Here is a 17,863-nt window from a genome sequence, read left to right on the forward strand (position 1 = left end):
TGATCAGTCTGTTGCTGTTGGAGCAGGAAAGCTCATATGCCCGTCGGACTGGTATCCACTACCAGTTCTGTGGGTCAGTCGCGATCATGGTATTGCTGAATGGTTTTAACGGACAAAGCATTTTTGCGTTGCGGAAAAGTGTTAGACATGTCAGCCTTAGGTAGGGAGATTTTTTGGCTAGTGTTCCCAGTTAACCACTATGGGTCTAATGTATGACAAAATATCGAGTTTCAAACCAGTTGTAAACTAGTTTGAGACCACTAAACAGGGAATTGTTTATCTACAAACAATCACTAATGGTATATTTCTTAAAATTAATGCATTGGACTCTGTACTATGCCGGCCTACACAATGCTGTGGTGCTATTTCTACCCATATTCAAGTTTTGTGTAGCTTACGCCTTTAAGCATCTGGTAACTACCCGCACTGCTGTAGTTACAGGTGGGTTATGCAGAGTTTTGGGAATTCGCTTGATACCATGATGGCAGGGCTTAAGTTACACATTGCATTTCCAAGTACCCCTGCTGAGATGGAAGCAGCAAAAGTCCATTCTATGTAATTGATCAATTTCCCAAAATGACTGGATGTGTAGATGGTACATATGCTCTAATATGTCCACCTCCCAATCAAAATTAATATATTTAGGAAATGAAGAACATGTTCATTTTGAACATATTAATTGCAATTTGGAAAAATATTGCAACTTCAAAAAAACAGTCTAATCGTCTGCTTTTCTAATTGTAGCCCTGTAACCCAATAGTTGGTTTTCTTTGGAATGCTGTATGCCTTTGCTTGTCTTTCTCCACTCTGGCTTCTAGGGAGCTTTGAAGTTATAGGTTCACCAATAGAAATGCTGCTCACACTTGAGTCTTTCTCAGTTTCTCCAACTGACCTTGCCGCCCTTGCATTTGCTCTAGTGTGCATTATTTGGGATGGACTCCTTGCTACATCACCACGGTGGTGGGCTAACTCTACCCGCATGTCAGCAGTTTTTCGGACACATAGTTAAAGAGGTTGTATACCAATCCTGGTCTCTCCTGAGACGTCTTCTCATTACCCTGTGTGCGGTTGCTCAAAATCTAAATCCAGGTGGTTGATCCTTGGCGTGAGGTCTGCTCACCCAAAGGACTATAAGTTGCCTTTTTACGATGATGTGAAGCACAGTAGACAGAGCTTTCTGAATGAAGACCAACACTCTCAAAGGTTCAAACTTTCCAGATCAGGTTTAATTAGAGCATCACTGCTGCATAGGGCAAGTGTTAAAGCTCTAACCCCTGTGCACAAACAAAAGCTTTATGTACATGTGAAGGACAAACCCTTATGCTTCCCCAACCTCCATATAGGTCTATTTCCAGCTTATGGTGCACAGAAGCAGCACTCTTTTTAGGAACTATAACAAATCTGCAAGATTTGCAGGATTTAAATCCGTGTCCGGGAGATGTCCACTCAGCAAAAAGTATGTGTCCCAGCCAACTTGGTGTTCTTGAGCAACTTATTACTTCAGTGTGAGGAGGGTGAGTGTATTTGCAAAGTGACTGGGTTTTCGCAAGGCACAGCTGAGGATTATCCTGGTGAATTTTACAAAGACACAAGATGTGTGTTGATTAGCGAACTGTTGTTTGACTATTTTAAGTGATAATTAATTTTTTGAAATGCAGACATATAAACTGAGGGAGAGGTAGAAGATGACAGCCTCAAGTGTTAAGACCTTTTCCAGACATTGCCACCACAGGAGAAAGGGGGATTATAAAAGAATTCTGATTGAATAGGCAAACTATTCTGGATTTATGTCGTCAGTAGGAGCCAGATCTGCTGCCTCACAACAGGAATCCCACAGCAGTAACACTGTGGCAGGGCACAACAATTAGCAAAAGGTGGGCTGGTGTTTGAGTCCCCCACAGGTACTCCAACAAGAATAGCGGCAACACGCATGGAAGGGCGTGCTGACTTCATGCAAATCAGGCGGACCCCTGAAAACCCGGAAGAAATGGTGAGAAGGCGCGGAGGAGACGGAGACGGTGACGGCTGAGGAGACGAAGACAGCAGAAGAGACGGAGACACCGGAGTAAAGGACGCGGAAGAAGAAGGAGAGGATCGGGAGGATGCGAGTGAGGACCCAGGATACACAGGATGACGCCGAGATGAAGCCGGACCCAAGCACACGAGCCAAGGAGCAGCAGAGAGGAACAGGGAATGCGGAGAAGCCAGCCACATCCCTGGAGTGACGTAGCTATTTCAGGTATGGGACCGCTTGCGCGATCAACTCAAGAAGTTGATAGGGGAAGGTCGGGAGGGGTTAGGGCGGCGGGAAAACGACCCATAAACCCCGGGCCAAACGGTGACAATCACAACCACACCCTGCATGGGCCAATAAAAGGAAGGACGACTGGGGCAATCTCAACTTCTTTGAAAAACATGGTGACCATGACAAGTATAGAACACTTTAGGTTAACACCACCCTATTTTCGTTCTCTGGCACACTGGGAAGCACTAAGCCAATATAAATAGTTATATTTCACAAAGGAACTTCCTCACTATTACATCCCAAAGTGCACATCATTACTAGTAAAAGAAGGAAATAAAAAAAAAAAGGAAAGAGAAAAGAAATAAATCAACACAGCTCAGTTGAATCACTTACCTGACAACAGCTTGTTGTTCTTTTGTCTCCCCTTTCCCTCGCTGGCTACCTGGGGCTGAACAGCTGAGAATTCCTGACAACCTAAGGGAAGAAAAGAAAGAAACGGTCACACCCAAGAGAGGAAGAGAACGACTATAAATACAGACTGATTTTACAAACACTATTAACTGAGTGGAAATATCTTTCGAATACAAATAAAGACCTGTTTGAAGAGACATACTTAGTGTGGGCAAGATTTGTAGGGATACAGAAGCCCTGATAAGCTCCTTTGACAACAACCCTATGACAAACACCAATAGTGAAAATCATTCAGTACTCCATTGTGTTGCCACAGGATCCTACCCATACATGGTGGTAGTATCTAGAGGCATGTCACAACCAACTTTCAGTGGTGTGCCACAAGAGGTCCTTTCTTCAATGATGAGACACATCAACAGCTTCATCCAGTTTCCAAGCTATGAGCATTTTGAAAACGTGAGGAGATTTGTATGCTTTGGGTGGCGTACCACATGTGGTTGGAGCAATTGATGGCACACATATTGCCCTGGTGCCACCACATGCCAGGGAACAGGTCTACCACAATCGGAAGAACTTCCTTTCAATCAATGTGCAAGTTGTCTGCTTACCAGATTTGTACATTTAAGCGTATGTTCCCATTTCCCAGGGTCAACATATGATTCCTTTGTACCACGGAACAGCAGCATATCCCTGCAAATGTTACAACTTGGACCTGAGAGGGCCTAGCTTATTGCTAAGTACAATATGACAATAGGATCATTTGCTTTATTTGTAGTTTATGAATGCACAATGGGATGTGCTTTAATTGGTCAATATATTTTTTACTTTCATATGAGCGACTCAGCTTATCCTATCCGACCATGGTTGTTAGGACGCTGAGGAATCTAACAACGCCAGGGAAAGTCTGCTTCAGTGAGGCCCCTGGAAGAGCATGGAGGCCAGTGGAGTGGGCTTTTGGGCTCCTGAAGGCCATATTTCGCTGCCTGGATAAGACCGGTGGAACCATCCTCAGCTCACCCGATAAGGTGTGCCAAATTACTGTGGCCTGCTGCATGTTGCACAACATCGACCTGTGACAACATCCCAGTCATCGCAGAGGATAAAGACCCTGAAGAGCCACCAGGTGGGGATGTTGAAATGGCAAATGAAGATGAAAGCAGTGAAGAGGAAGGAACTGACGAACATCAAGATGTCATTGACCACTTCTTTGCATGAGCATAAGGATATCCTTACATACATAGTGCTACATTCACTGTCAAAACAACTTGTAATGTGATGAGCATATCAGTCTGTGCTGGATTTTTTTTAATTTAGGAGTGGGGAGGTCTGTAAAATTACTGAGAAGTGATGTTTGTTGATCAAAGGTTTGACACATTGAGTACTGGGTTCATGCACATTGATTACCTTTGATTGATCTGATTGTGTCCTCATATATTATAATTTGTAAGGTGTCTACTTTGTCAGGATAAGAAATTAATTTATTTTCGCTCTTCTGTTTTAGGATTCTTCACCATTTCATCTTCATTTGAACATTTCAAAGTTGTGACATTTCCTGTTACATGCTGCTGTTGCCAAGTACAAAGGGAACAAATGCTGATCCTGTCGAAGACACACACACTTTGGGTGTACAAATCTTGTGCCAAAACAACTTGCAACTTGATTTTATAGGAGTTGTTTGTATTGCATTAGACTTGTTTTCTGTTGTTTGTTGCCACCAAGGCAATATGTGCAGCTTCACTTGCTCTAACCACATGCGTGATTTGAACTATAGCATTCTCATCTCCATTCACATTTGCTAAATCCTTATTTTGTGTTAAGTGTATGAGGCTGTTGTCATCATTTTAGGATGAATGTCACACCACTTTAAGTTGGTTGTGGCATTACACCAGATACTGCTACAGTGTATCAGATTGATTCTGTGTCCACAAAAGGTAGTTCTGCTATGATTTGGACTATTGGTGTTATTGATGTGGGATTCCTCTTGTGAGTCAGGATTTCTGGCTCCAACTGATGAAAATTAGTTTGTTTATTGAATATTTTGTTGTTGTATCAAATTCCTTTCTTCCATGGTCTCAAGGTCTGGAATTGTACATGTAATGATGGCACAGACAATTTGGTTAATGCCAAAATTGAGGTTTATCTTCCTGTAGTTTGACCAACAAACGAAATGGATGCAACTGATACACTGAGATTTGTGCTGATACTAATTATATTACATGTTTGGAAATGGGAGAAACATTACCAAAATGTAGCAATTTATTTCAAAGTATCTTTTTTTGTTTTCTGATTGTGTCCAAAAATGATGAAAGTAACATTTTTTTAAAAAAATACCACAAGAAAAACAACACCAGTCTTTGAATTTGTGTAATACATTTTAATTTAACAAACATACATCACATTAAACAGGATGAAAACGATATACAAATGAAATCCAAAAACAAAACAGTCAGTCAAGGTGAATGATACTGTTTTTGGAGAGGCAAATTGTAGGAAGTTGGCTCTGTATGTACTATTTCAAAGTAAGAAATAGTGTGCACAGAGTCCAAGGGTTCCCCTTAGAGGTAAGAAAGTGGCAAAAAGAGATAATTCTAATGCTCTATTTTGTGGTAGTGTGGTCGAGCAGTAGGCTTATCAGAGGGCAGTGTTAAGCATTTGTTGTACACACACAGGCAATACATGAGGAACACACACTCAAAGACTTACTCCAGGCCAATAGGTTTTTATATAGAAAAATCTATTTTCTTAGTTTATTTTAAGAACCACAGATTCCAGATTTACAAGTAATACTTCAAATGAAAGGTATTTCACTCAGGTATTCTAGTAACTTTGAATAATCACAATAGCATGTACAGTTTTGTCAAAAATAGCAATAAGCTATTTTAAAAGTGGACACTGCAAAAATCAACAGTTCCTGGGGGAGGTAAGTAATTGTTAAGTTCACAGGTAAGTTAAACACTTACAGGGTTCAAAGTTGGGTCCAAGGTAGCCCACCGTTGGGGATTCAAGGCAACCCCAAAGTTACCACACCAGCAGCTCAGGGCCGGTCAGATGCAGAGGTCAAAGAGGTGCCCAAAACACATAGGATTCAATGGAAACAGGGGTGCCCCGGTTCCAGTCTGCCAGCAGGTAAGTACCCGCGTCCTCAGGGGACAGACCAGAGGGGGTTTGTAGGGCACCGGGGGGGACACAAGCAGGCGCAGAAAGTACACCCTCAGCGGCACAGGGGCGGCCGGGTGCAGAGTGCAAACAGGCGTCGGGTTTGTATTGAAAGCAATGGGGAGACCCGGGGGTCTCTTCAATGATGCAGGCAGGCACAGTGGGGGCTTCTCAGGGTAGCCACCACCTGGGCTAGGCAGAGGGTCGCCTGGGGGTCGCTCCTGCACTGGAGTTCTGTTCCTTCAGGTCCTGGGGGCTGCGGGTGCAGTATTGGTTCCAGGTGTCGGATCCCTTGTTACAGGCTGTCGCGGTCAGGGGGAGCCTCTGGATTTCCTCTGCAGGAGTCGCTGTGGGGGTCAGGGGGGTCATTTCTGGCTACTCACGGGCTCTCAGTCGCCGGGGAGTCCTCCCTGTAGTGTTGGTTTTACGCAGGTCGAGCCGGGGGCGTCGGGTGCAGAGTGGAAAGTCTCACGCTTCCGGTGGAAAACGTGAAGTCTTTAAAGCTGTTTCTTTGTTGCAAGAAAGTTGCAGATTGTTGAACAGGGCCGCTGTTCTCAGGAGTTTCTTGGTCCTTGGGTGCAGGGAAGTCCTCTGAGGCTTCAGAGGTTGCTGGTCCCTGTTGGATGCGTCGCTGTTGCAGTTTTCTTCAAAGTTGGGAGACAGGCCGGTAGGGCTGGGGCCAAAGCAGTTGTCGTCTCCGTCTTCACTGCAGGACTTCATGTCAGCAGTCCTTCTTCTTGTTAAGGTTGCAGGAATCTAGTTTCCTAGGTTCTGGGGGCCCCTAAATACTGAATTTAGGGATGTGTTTAGGTCTGGGAGGGCAGTAGCCAATGGCTACTGTCCTTGAGGGTGGCTACACCCTCTTTGTGCCTCCTCCCTGAGGGGAGGGGGGGCACATCCCTAATCGTATTGGGGGAATCCTCCATCCACAAGATGGAGGATTTCTAAAAGTAAGAGTCACCTCAGCTCAGGACACCTTAGGGGTCGTCCTGACTGGTGGGTGACTCCTCCTTGTTTTTCTAATTATCTCCTCCAGCCTTGCCACCAAAAGTGGGGGCAGTCACCGGAGGGGCGGGCATCTCCACTAGCTGGGATGCCCTGTGGCGCTGTAACAAAGGGGGTGAGCCTTTGAGGCTCACCGCCAGGTGTTACAGTTCCTGCAGGGGGAGGTGAGAAGCACCTCCACTCAGTACAGGCTTTGTTCCTGGCCACAGAGTGACAAAGGCACTCTCCCCATGTGGCCAGCAACATGTCTGGTGTGTGGCAGGCTGGCAGAAACTAGTCAGCCCACACTGGAAGTCGGGTATGTTTTCAGGGGGCATCTCTAAGATGCCCTCTGGGTGTATTTTACAATAAATTGCATACTGGCATCAGTGTGCATTTATTGTGCTGAGAAGTTTGATACCAAACTTCCCAGTTTTCAGTGTAGCCATTATGGTGCTGTGGACTTCATGTTTGACAGACTCCCAGACCATATATTCTTATGGCTACCCTGCACTTACAATTTCTAAGGTTTTGCTTAGACGCTGTAGGGGCATAGTGCTCATGCACCTATGTCCTCACCTGTGGTATAGTGCACTCTGCCTTAGGGCTGTAAGACCTGCTAGAGGGGTGACTTACCTATGCCACAGGCAGTGTGAGGTTGGCATGGCACTCTGAGGGGAGTGCCATGTCGACTTAGTCATTTTCTCCCCACCAGCACACACAAGCTGTGAAGCAGTGTGCATGCGCTGGGTGAGGGGTCCCCAGGGTGGCATAATACATGCTGCAGCCCTTAGAGACCTTCCCTGGCATCAGGGCCATTGGTACCAGGGGTACCAGTTACAAGGGACTTACCTGAGTGCCAGGGTTGTGCCAATTGTGGAGACAAAGGTACAGTTTAGGGAAAGAACACTGGTGCTGGGGCCTGGTTAGCAGGGTGCCAGCACACTTTCAAATCATAACTTAGCATCAGCAAAGGCAAAACGTCAGGGGATACCCATGCCAAGGAGGCATTTCCTTACACAAATTGTTTGAAGTCAAATTGTAGTAAAGTTGCTATCTATGCAGTGACCCAGAGTAGGGGATCACTATGTAGATAGTCTAGGGTGACCCTTATTGTTTTACAGGGGTAAAAATGACAATCCCAAAAGCTCTCTCGTGTGGTAGTGTGGGCGAGCAGTTATGTTTATTAGAGGGTAGTGCTAAGCATTTGTTGAACGCACAGAGCACCTTGTGACCAATTGGTTAGAAAAATAGTTACTTTGTTTGTATTATATATGTAAACATTTACACACGACATTTACAGAAAAAATAGATACTGTTGCAGTTCTTAGAATGATTTCCAAGTAAGTAACACTTTTGTAGATAAATGTGTTTTCACGTAGCACAAGATCCAAAGTACTATGGCTGCATAGGAGTTCTTGCAGGGGTCCCCTGAAGGTAGCAAGGTGCTAGGGGTGCAAAGTTATTGACAAGACCAGCAGCATCCAGGTGCATTGATGTTAAATGGGTCAGGTTCCTGTGCACTGAACACTTGGCGACGAGGAGGTGGGTACCTGGAAAATAATGCAAGGAAGAACTTGAGGACAAATCTGGGAGCTCTGAACAGGGGGCTCGGTTGGTGGGCGTCTGGAGAGCAGGGGAACACCGTTGGAAGTCGTGGACCCAGGCTGGGGTGCTCGGGTGCAGTGGATCCTTAGTGGTGGTGCTCCTGTGTCAAGGTGCACACAGTTCTTTGGGGGATCTGCAGAAGGAGAGACAAAACAAGGAAACTGGATGACTGTAGGCTGTCCTCTGTAATGCTGATGTCCCTCCCCGACAGATCTTCAGATCTGCTGTTGTAGTCCGGGGCGGGCTTCAACAAGCCTTGGCTGGTGCAAGGGGTCCAGTGCCCCAGGTGTTGGAACAGCTCGGCTTTGGTGGATCTTGGGTCTTCTCACTTGGAGGGGAGACAGGACTGGTTTCTTGAAGCATGGGAACCTCCTCCTGGAGGACTGCTGCAATGGTGGACCTGAGGGTTAGCACATCAGTGGACTGGACTGTTGCAATTGGTGCCTGCAAGCAGCAAAGAAGTGGCTCCTCCACTAGAAGGGAGATGCTGATGGGCTGGCGAAGTGCTGGAGAACTTCTGAGGTTTTCGGAATTCCCACAGCTGCAGGACTTTTCTTGGTGTCCGGATTGTTGGGAGCAGCAGGTAAGAAGGCAAGGTTTTGTGCCAAAAATTTACCAGGTGTCCACAGTTCTCGCTCTTCCCACTTTTCTGTGTCCTCTTCTCTTTGTTGTCAGGCGAGTCTGGATTCTGATGTTGGGGAGCCACCTAAATACTAGATTTAGGGCCATTTTAGGGGAGTGTACAGTATGAGTCAGTGGGCTACTTACCCTTGGGGTGGCTACACCCCATTATGACCACTTCCTGTAAGGAGTGGACATATCCCTATCCTTTAATGCCTAGTTCCATTCCAACCAAGATGATGGATCCCTTCTTCGAGTGTCCACCTCGGGTAGCCCACCTTAGGGGTGTGGTTAGTCCAGAGGTAGTATACGCCTACTGACTAGCTAATTTTCCTACCTGTCCTGATGCCAAATGAGCCTAAGAGCAGGGAATGGCTTCACCCAGGACAGGGGAATTCGGGCTGCGCATACCAAGGGTGCAGGGTCCTTGAAGACCCCGGTCTTGATATGAAGATCTGCTACCCACCCTGCTAGAGTGGGTGGTAACACACCTCACCAGAGCAGGTATTGTCTCTGCCCTCTGAGAGCGTGGGCTCTCACCTCCAGGGGGTCAGAAATGTGTCTGGTGGTGGTATACTGGACCAAACTAGTCAGTCAGCACACCAAGAGGCTGGAAAGGATCAGGGGGGACCTCTTAGGTGCCCTCTGGGTGTACATCTGAATAATTCCAAGGCTGGCATCAACCTGGATTTATTAAGATGAGGTGTTTCATACCAAACACCATGGGGTCTGGTGAAGCCATTATGGCTTCCCGGTTCACTTGCAATGCTCAGCAATGGGGCTCAGCATCATGGGGCCAAATCCACTCATGCAGATATGGCCATGCAGTAAGTGAACTGCACCCTGCCTTAGGGGTGACTTACATAGACTTAGCTGTAGGGATGGGTTATGGCACACCAAGAGTGTGCCATGTTGCGTTTTCTCCTGGCTTGGCCCAGGGCATGCAGTCTGCAATGGTAGCTATATGCTTGTCATTTTTAGGGGGGTCCCTGAGGGGTGTGCAATCTGTGCTGCAGCCCTTAGGGACCCTCTCCTCCTCCCAGGCACTGGGTACCAGAGGTACCATCTACTAGAGACTTACAACAGGGGTGGAGGAGTGTGCCAATTGTACACCATTTTACCTGTTTTGGGGAAAGAGCACTGGCACTGGGTGCCTGTTTAGCAGGAACCCAGTGCACCTCCGTTGGAAAAACCTCAGTACCAGTGGCAAAAAGTGTGGGGTGACCATGTCAAAAAGGGGCATTTTCCTACACCAATGTACAGAATACAACTGTTCTCAAAAAGATAAATGTGTCCAGAAATAATCCACAGAGTGAATGGTAACACACTGGAGGAAATTATGTTCTGAGTCTCTTGGTGGTGGTGGTAGAGGTCTTTCCATCTCCTCGAGGTGGTCTGAAAGAATGTCCCCTCCTGGGTGGGATACGGGGTGCAAGAATCCACAGTTGCAGGGACTGAGGTGGATATCTGGCTGAGTTAGGTGTAGAAGGGCCAGATGTTGTAGGGCCACAGAAAGGAGTAGATGTTACTGTGAAAGCCATGCACATATGGTGGAAAATGTCAAACAGTACCCCAGTCAGGGATTTCATATTGGAGATGTGATTCTGCATTTCTAAAATGTGCTGTGTTAGAAATGGGGTCTCTAGTTGGCAGAGGTATGCACCTTTGTCCAAATAGGGACCACAATCATAGTCAGGGTAAGTCACACACAATCCAAATTATCCTGTGCCCACCCTCTGGTAGCTTGGCACTGAGCAGTCAGGCTTAACTTTGAAGGCAATGTGTAAAGTATTTGTGCAATAAATCATGCAGTAACACAGTGAAAACACCACAAAAATACACCACACAGGTTTAGAAAAATATAAAATATTAATCTGGTTAAATTAAGGTCAAAACGATAAAGCTTCAATAAGCCAGTTGTCTCTTGAATGCACAAAGTACCTGATTTGTGTAAAAATGTACACGCACGGAGACCGCAGAGGAGGAGATGCGGGGAAAACTAAAGTGTGCTTCGAATTTTTTCTGGCGCGATACAGATGATGTGTCGTATCTTTCCAGGCTGCAAGGGCTTTGCGTGGTTTCGTGGTTTCTCTGTGCACAGTCGTGGGTCCTCACTGCGATGCGGGGATCTTTTTGACGCACAGGAACAATACAGAGAAATCCTGGGCGCGCTGGAAGAAGTCACAGGCGTTGTGTCAATCCGGCGTGGTGATGCGTTGAATTTTCTGTTGCACAGCAGGCGCTGTGTTGGTTTCCACTCGGGGTATCGGGCTGCCTCGATCCAGTAGGGCTGTGCGGCAAATTGTCTGTCGCAGGGCAGGCGCTGTGTCGAATCTTTACTCAGGAAGTTGGGCTGCACCGATCCGGTTCAGCTGTGCGTCGATTTCTCGGTCACAAAACGGCTGTGCAGCGTTTCCGGCAGGCTGTGCGGCGATTTTCGGTGCACAATGAGTTCCTTGAAGAGATTAAGGTCGTCATTATGAGTTTGGCGGTGTTGGACCGCCCCGCCAGTGGTGGAGGTGCGACCGCCGACAGGGTGGCGTCCGGACTGCCGTATTATGAGTCAGGTGGAAAAATGTGAGCAGACCAGCCACTTCACCGCTGCTACCACCAGAGGTGGAGAGCCGCCGCCGCCGGGGGCCATCTTCAGGCCGGCGGAAAGGCCCTTCCCACCCACCGTATTACGAAACACAACACCGCCAAGATTTCTGGGGCGGAACCACCGCCACACAAAGTCTGGCAGAAGTGAGCCATACAAAAGGAAACACTCACTGGAGGGACACAGATGACGCCGAGGCCGACAAGGAGTGTGAACTTGAAATCTTCCCAGTGCTGATCCTTGCGGCATTCCTCCAGGACCGTGACCGCCGACAAAGACGACAACGGTGAGTACAGCTGCCTAGCACACAAGGGAGGGAAGGGGACATTACACACCCACACGCATCCCATAAACACACCACCACACCCACACACACGCACACCAACACTCTTACACACACACACCCTCACCATCAAAACCCAACGCACCACCACTCCCCCAAACTAGGTACACAGTCTGTACAGGTAGACACTTACCTGACAGATGCACAGAAAGAAAATACTTGTGTACACGACCCTCCCACATTAAAACGCAGGACTACGGAAGAACATTGCACCAACATGTCTGCTGGCCAGATATATTGATCCAGATACTGGGGGCAGAAAAATAAGTATAGACAAGGTCATGGGCCAGTCCACTAAAATAGTCCTGTTGGGCCCACAAGGCCCCCACTTGACTCCTACCACGACCATGGCCTCCACAGGGAAGGGCATCAGTGGGGCAGGCAGGCACCTGAGGGAGCAGGGGTGGCGGGGTGGGGACTCAGGCTTAGGAGGGGGTTTCCCTGGCATAGGTTTCGGAGTGGGTTGGGTTTTGGGCTTTCCCTGGGAAGGACTGGGAGTGGGCTTGGACCGGGGGGCGGGAGTGGGATCAGGCCTCCTACATGTTCTTTTCCTCCCTGGCGAAGGGGCATGGGACTGTGAAGGGAGGACTGGGGAGAATTCTGACGAGGAAGGAGTGGATTTGGTGAGGCCAAGGGATCGTTTAGGGACATGACAGGGTCATGACAGTGGGTTCAAAAAGGTCGACAGGGGAAAGGAAAAGCTTGTTAGGTGCAGATGGAGGGGTTTTGGAGACAGGTTTGGGGGTGGAGGTTGAGGGAGTGGAAGTATGTGGTGGAGGCGTGCTGTCAGAGGATGCAGGTGCGTGCTTCATCTGCTCATGTTTGGTGGATGGCTATTGCGTGGATGTGTGGGTACGTTTGTGGGTACTGGGAGGAGTGGCGGAAACAGTGGGAGTAGACAGGCAGCTATTATAGATGGATGTTGTGCGGGTGTCTGCAGGTCTGGTGAGTGTGCAGTAAGTGTCTGTGAAAGTTGTCGTGGTGAGTGCAGGTGTGGTGTCTGGGGTGCATGAGTGGATGGCAGCAGTTGTGGTGACTGTGAGAATGGTGGCCGGAGCAGTGACTTAGGGTGCAGAGAATGTGGGTGTGCATTGTGAGTTGACAGACAGGGGGAGGGGTGGGGGACACAGTGGGGGAAATGGCTGTTGTGGTGTGTGCACTTGGATGTTAGGTGTGTGCCTGCTTGTGGTGGGATGTGTGGTGCCTGTGTTCCTCTTTTTGTTTCTTGTGTGTTGTCTTGGGTGCATGCTTGTCTGTATGTGTGCTTGAGATGGGTGAAGGGAGTGGGGTGCTGGAAGGGGCAGAGGCGGTGGGAGGGGGGATGGAAGAACCAGGGACACTGGCTGCCGTCAAAGAGGAGGCCAGAGCCTGAAGAGGTCTCTGTAGGCCAGACATGGCACCGTGAATGCCTTCCAGGTAGACATTGCTGCATCTGGGATGCCAGTCCCTGGATGGCATTCACAATGGTTGTCTGCCCTATAGAGATGGTTCTAAGGAGGTCAGTAGCCTCCTCATTGAGGGCAGCAGGACTGACTGGGGCAGGGGCAGAGGTGCCTGCGGTGAAGGAGACGCCCACCCTCTTGGGTGAGCGGGCACAGGCATCTCAGGGGGTAGCTACTGGGAGGGCGGTGCTGGTACGGGGGTGGCAGAAGATGATGTAGATCCGGTGGTCCCAGAAGTGTCCGCCACCACCAGGGAGCTGACATCGGAGGAGCTGTCAGTCACTACATGCAGTGGTAGTTGCCTCCCCGTGGTGCTTCCCTCGCCCTCCATACCACTGGTCCCCTCGGCGCTGGTGGTCTCAGCCTCCTAGGTCCCGTGGGCAGCAGCATCCCCACTCGCCGGTGCCTCTGCTCCTTCGCCAGATGATGCTAATGCACATATGAACACAAGAACACAGAGAGGGGGGGTTAGAAAAAAGAAGGATGTAGGCTGTCAATACCTGATTGAATGGCATGTTGGCACAAATTTACTCCGACCCATCCCAGACACTATCCCTCAACTTCACCCACTGCAGCAGGGAAGGTACCTCTGATTGGTGCTCTAGCTCCCACAATACACTGTCCTACTTACACTTCACTGGCCAACTACATCACCATCCATTCCATACATTTCCATATATTTTGAGTTTGAACAAGAGAGAGGGATGCTGTCCCACCACAATGTGTCCAGTCTCAGAGGACAGACATCAGACCCAATAGCCCACCCATGGGACCTGTTACATGGCAAAATACCCACCCCTTCTAAGCAGAAATCACAATCCCACCACTACTTGCCAACCACCCTTTTGCACCCAACTATGCTTCACAATAAGGAATGTGAACAGTGGTGGTACTCACCGCCTTGTGGCTGTTGTGGCTGTTGTGTTGCCTTCAAGCGCCCATCCAACTCAGTATTGGCCACTGCCTGAAAGTGGGCCATTAGGGGGGTCATGGTCTGACGGGCACCCCTTCCTCGTTCGGAGGCCATCCCCAGCTGGGCCTCTGCGGTCTTCTGTGCCCAGCGTCTCATGTCCTTCCACCACTTCCTGCAGTGGGTGCTCCATCGGCTGTATACCCCCATGGTCCGCACTTCTTTAGCTATGGTTTGCCAGTATCCCTTCTTCTGATGGGTGCTAACCTGCATGTAACACACAGAGGGAAATGTAGCTGTGAGTGGAGGTGCACCATTAACAAATGGGATACAACAAAACTTGCAAATTTACCATTCAAACTTACTGTCATACATGAGCCAACATAGATACATCCTGGCACACTGCACCTATCCATGCCCACATTCTCCAGGCATGCACACAACCCTCCCATGCATTGGCACACATTCCTAGGACGCATGAATACCACTCACGAGGTCCTCTGGTCGCCCATACAGCTTTGCGTACAGGGGTAGGACCCCGTCCAACATCTTCTCCAACTCCAACTATGTGAAGGCCGGGGCCCGTTCCCCTGTAGCCCGCACCAGAGCCAGGACACAACAGCACACACAGTGGAGTAGTGGCCGTCTTGAGGTGCAGGAGTCAAGTGGCTTAGACAAAACAAAATGGTGGTGTAGACCGTTGCGGTATGCACTGTCACCGCCGACGGTGATCTTGATTGGCCCCTGTTTCCCATTGACAACAATGTTAACCAATGAGCATTTGCACGGTGGTGAACACCGCCTACCGCCATGACGACATACGCCAGCGGTATGATGTCACTTCCTACTTTCCACAACCTGTATGACTGAGGCTGCCATTTTATGAACAAAACGTGTACCCAAACAGAACCGCAGCAGTGTATATGGCAACATTTTGTCTACCGTCAGGGAGCTAAAGGTGTCATGACAACTGCCTATATCCATATCACGGTTGCAAGTATGCCTAAACTGTTGAATGTCCCTTCCACAGCAATCAGGATGCATTGCCCATTCAGGGTTTGATCCTGCTTCAGAACTGTTACTGTGTAGTGTGTGTGGAATACACATGTTATGGATGTTAGAGGTGAATGGGGAGTAATTAGTCCTATATAACATCTATCTACCTTTTTTTCCCCATAGCTTCTGACCCATGTGGAGAGGGAAGGCTGCATCTGTCTACAGACCCCTGGTTGATCTGGCTACCATGGAGGAGCGCCATATCATCATCATCACTTATCACCTGAACCGTAACACAATCCTTGAGCTGTGTGCCCAATTGGAGCATGAACTCATGCCTGCAAAACAAAACCCAAATGCCATCCCTCCAACACTGCAGGTACTATCAGTCCTACATTTCTTAGTAACTGGGTCATTTCAGGTGACAGTGGGCATGGCATTGGGTGTGTCACAGCCAATGTTCAGCAACATCCTTACTAAATTCCTGCATGGCTTCATATGACACATGCAGAGCTACATCCAGTTTCCCCAAAGCCCTGACCTCACTACTGTCAAATCACATTTTTATGCCATTGCCAACATACCACATGTGATTGGTGCCATAGATGGCACTGACATACCCCTAATTCCCCCGAGCCTATGAACAGGTGTACAGGATTCACAAAATCTACCACTCCCTACATACTGAGGAACAGCAGTGTGCCACACACGATGACACTACTACAGGGGGAGAGAGCCTGGCTAATAGGTGGGTGTGTATGGCACAGTTCTGCAGTCATAGATGACTGTCAGCTTGTTTGCATTGCAGCAAAGTGTGTTTTGACACCTGTGAGAAATCCCAGGACAGATACAAAAAACAGGTACAATGATGCCCATAGTCGCACAAGAAGGGTTACTGAGCGGACCATTGGGCTCCTGAAGGACAAATTCCGCTGCGTGCACATGTCCTGTGGATCACTGTACTATGCCCCTGACAAGGTGTGTCAGATTGTAGTGGCCTGCTGCATGCTCCATAATTTGGCTCTGAGGAAACATGTTCCACTACTGGAAGAGGGGAATGCTGCACTGCCACCCGTGGAATCTTAGGGGATGGATGACAGTGATGGAGAAGATGAGGGGGATGAAGTTGACTCCAGAACACAGCTAATACAGCTCTACTTCCAATGACTCTCAGGTACATGTTGCACTGTGATGTTAGCTAGGCTGGGCTGGATGCCAGTGGCAGATGGTGACTGTATCTCCACAGTGCTGTGTGGAAAGGAGTATGTGTATGTGTGGATGTTTGGAGATCCACTTTTAGCCATCTGCAGAGTGTTGAACAGAGTGGTCACAGTAGTTTTACACATCATCATTACCTGCATGACACAGTGATGGATTTTTTCTCCACAAAACCTCAAAAAGGGCTGTTGTCTGGAGCCCATCTGGATATTTTTAATGGATGTGACACTTGTGGTGGTGCAAGGGCTGACAGTTGTCCTGGCAGGTTGGCATCCCTAGACACGATGGTGGGTGATGTATTGTTCTGTTTCCATCTGCCACTTTACATACATAGCCATGTAAAAATGTGTTTTTACACACATCTGAGTAGCGCATAGCCCACATTAGTTATATGTGCTGCCTTTAACCTAGTTCCCTGTGCTGTAATGGGGGAGGGTGTATGTCTGGCAGCAAATGTGGATTCAGTTGTATTGGTACAGTGCAGTTAAAATTGTGTTACATTTCTCTTGCTGACAGATGCTGCTATGGTGTCCTACCCCTGACATGGATACATCATGGATGTTGATGGGATGAGTTTAACACTGCTGGAGTGTACAGTGTCACATACTTACCATCCACCTCTCTGTACAATGTGTTCCTGCAAGATGTGTGTACTTAGGTTCATGTTTGATGATGTCAGTTAAATTTAAATCTGAAACATTGATATGAAATAATAACAATATTTTGGTGTGATCAGGTACGGTTTATTGATGTTGTGCATGACAATAGGGATGGGAATGTGGAAGGGCCTGGGCACATGGCGAGCAAAATACTCTGTTACATTTCCACAGATGTTGTTAGCACAAGGGCAGAATCGACGGGGCCAATGTGAAATGGCCAAATGGCAGTGGACAGTGAACAAGATGGCTCAGTGGCACACAAGAGAGACAGTTCAGGGCAGAGTCACTTCTTGGTGGTGGTCTTGGTCTTGGCTACAGTCACTGGTTTGCCTGGCTCTCCGGCCACATTTGCGAGGGACTTCCTGGGCTACAGGGGAAGTGGTGCTGGTGTCTCGTGTGTCCTCTGGCAGGGCCATCATTCCACTGGCTGCTGCAGATGTTGATGGCTGGGCAGTGTCCTGGGTAGTAGAAGGGGCCTGCTGGTGGGTGGTGGACTCTGGCAAGATGTAAGGCAACCTCTGCAGCACCCCAGGAATTGAGGACATGGTAGCATTTAGTTGTTTCTGTTGCTCCATGGCCTCCTGGAGGTATGACATGCAGCCTCTGGTTATTCTGCATCGTGGCCAGGATCTGGCCCACCCTGTCCTGGAATGGTGGTATGCCCCCAGGAC

The sequence above is a fragment of the Pleurodeles waltl genome, chromosome 5, assembly GCF_031143425.1.
Source record: "Pleurodeles waltl isolate 20211129_DDA chromosome 5, aPleWal1.hap1.20221129, whole genome shotgun sequence".
NCBI lineage: Eukaryota > Metazoa > Chordata > Amphibia > Caudata > Salamandridae > Pleurodeles > Pleurodeles waltl.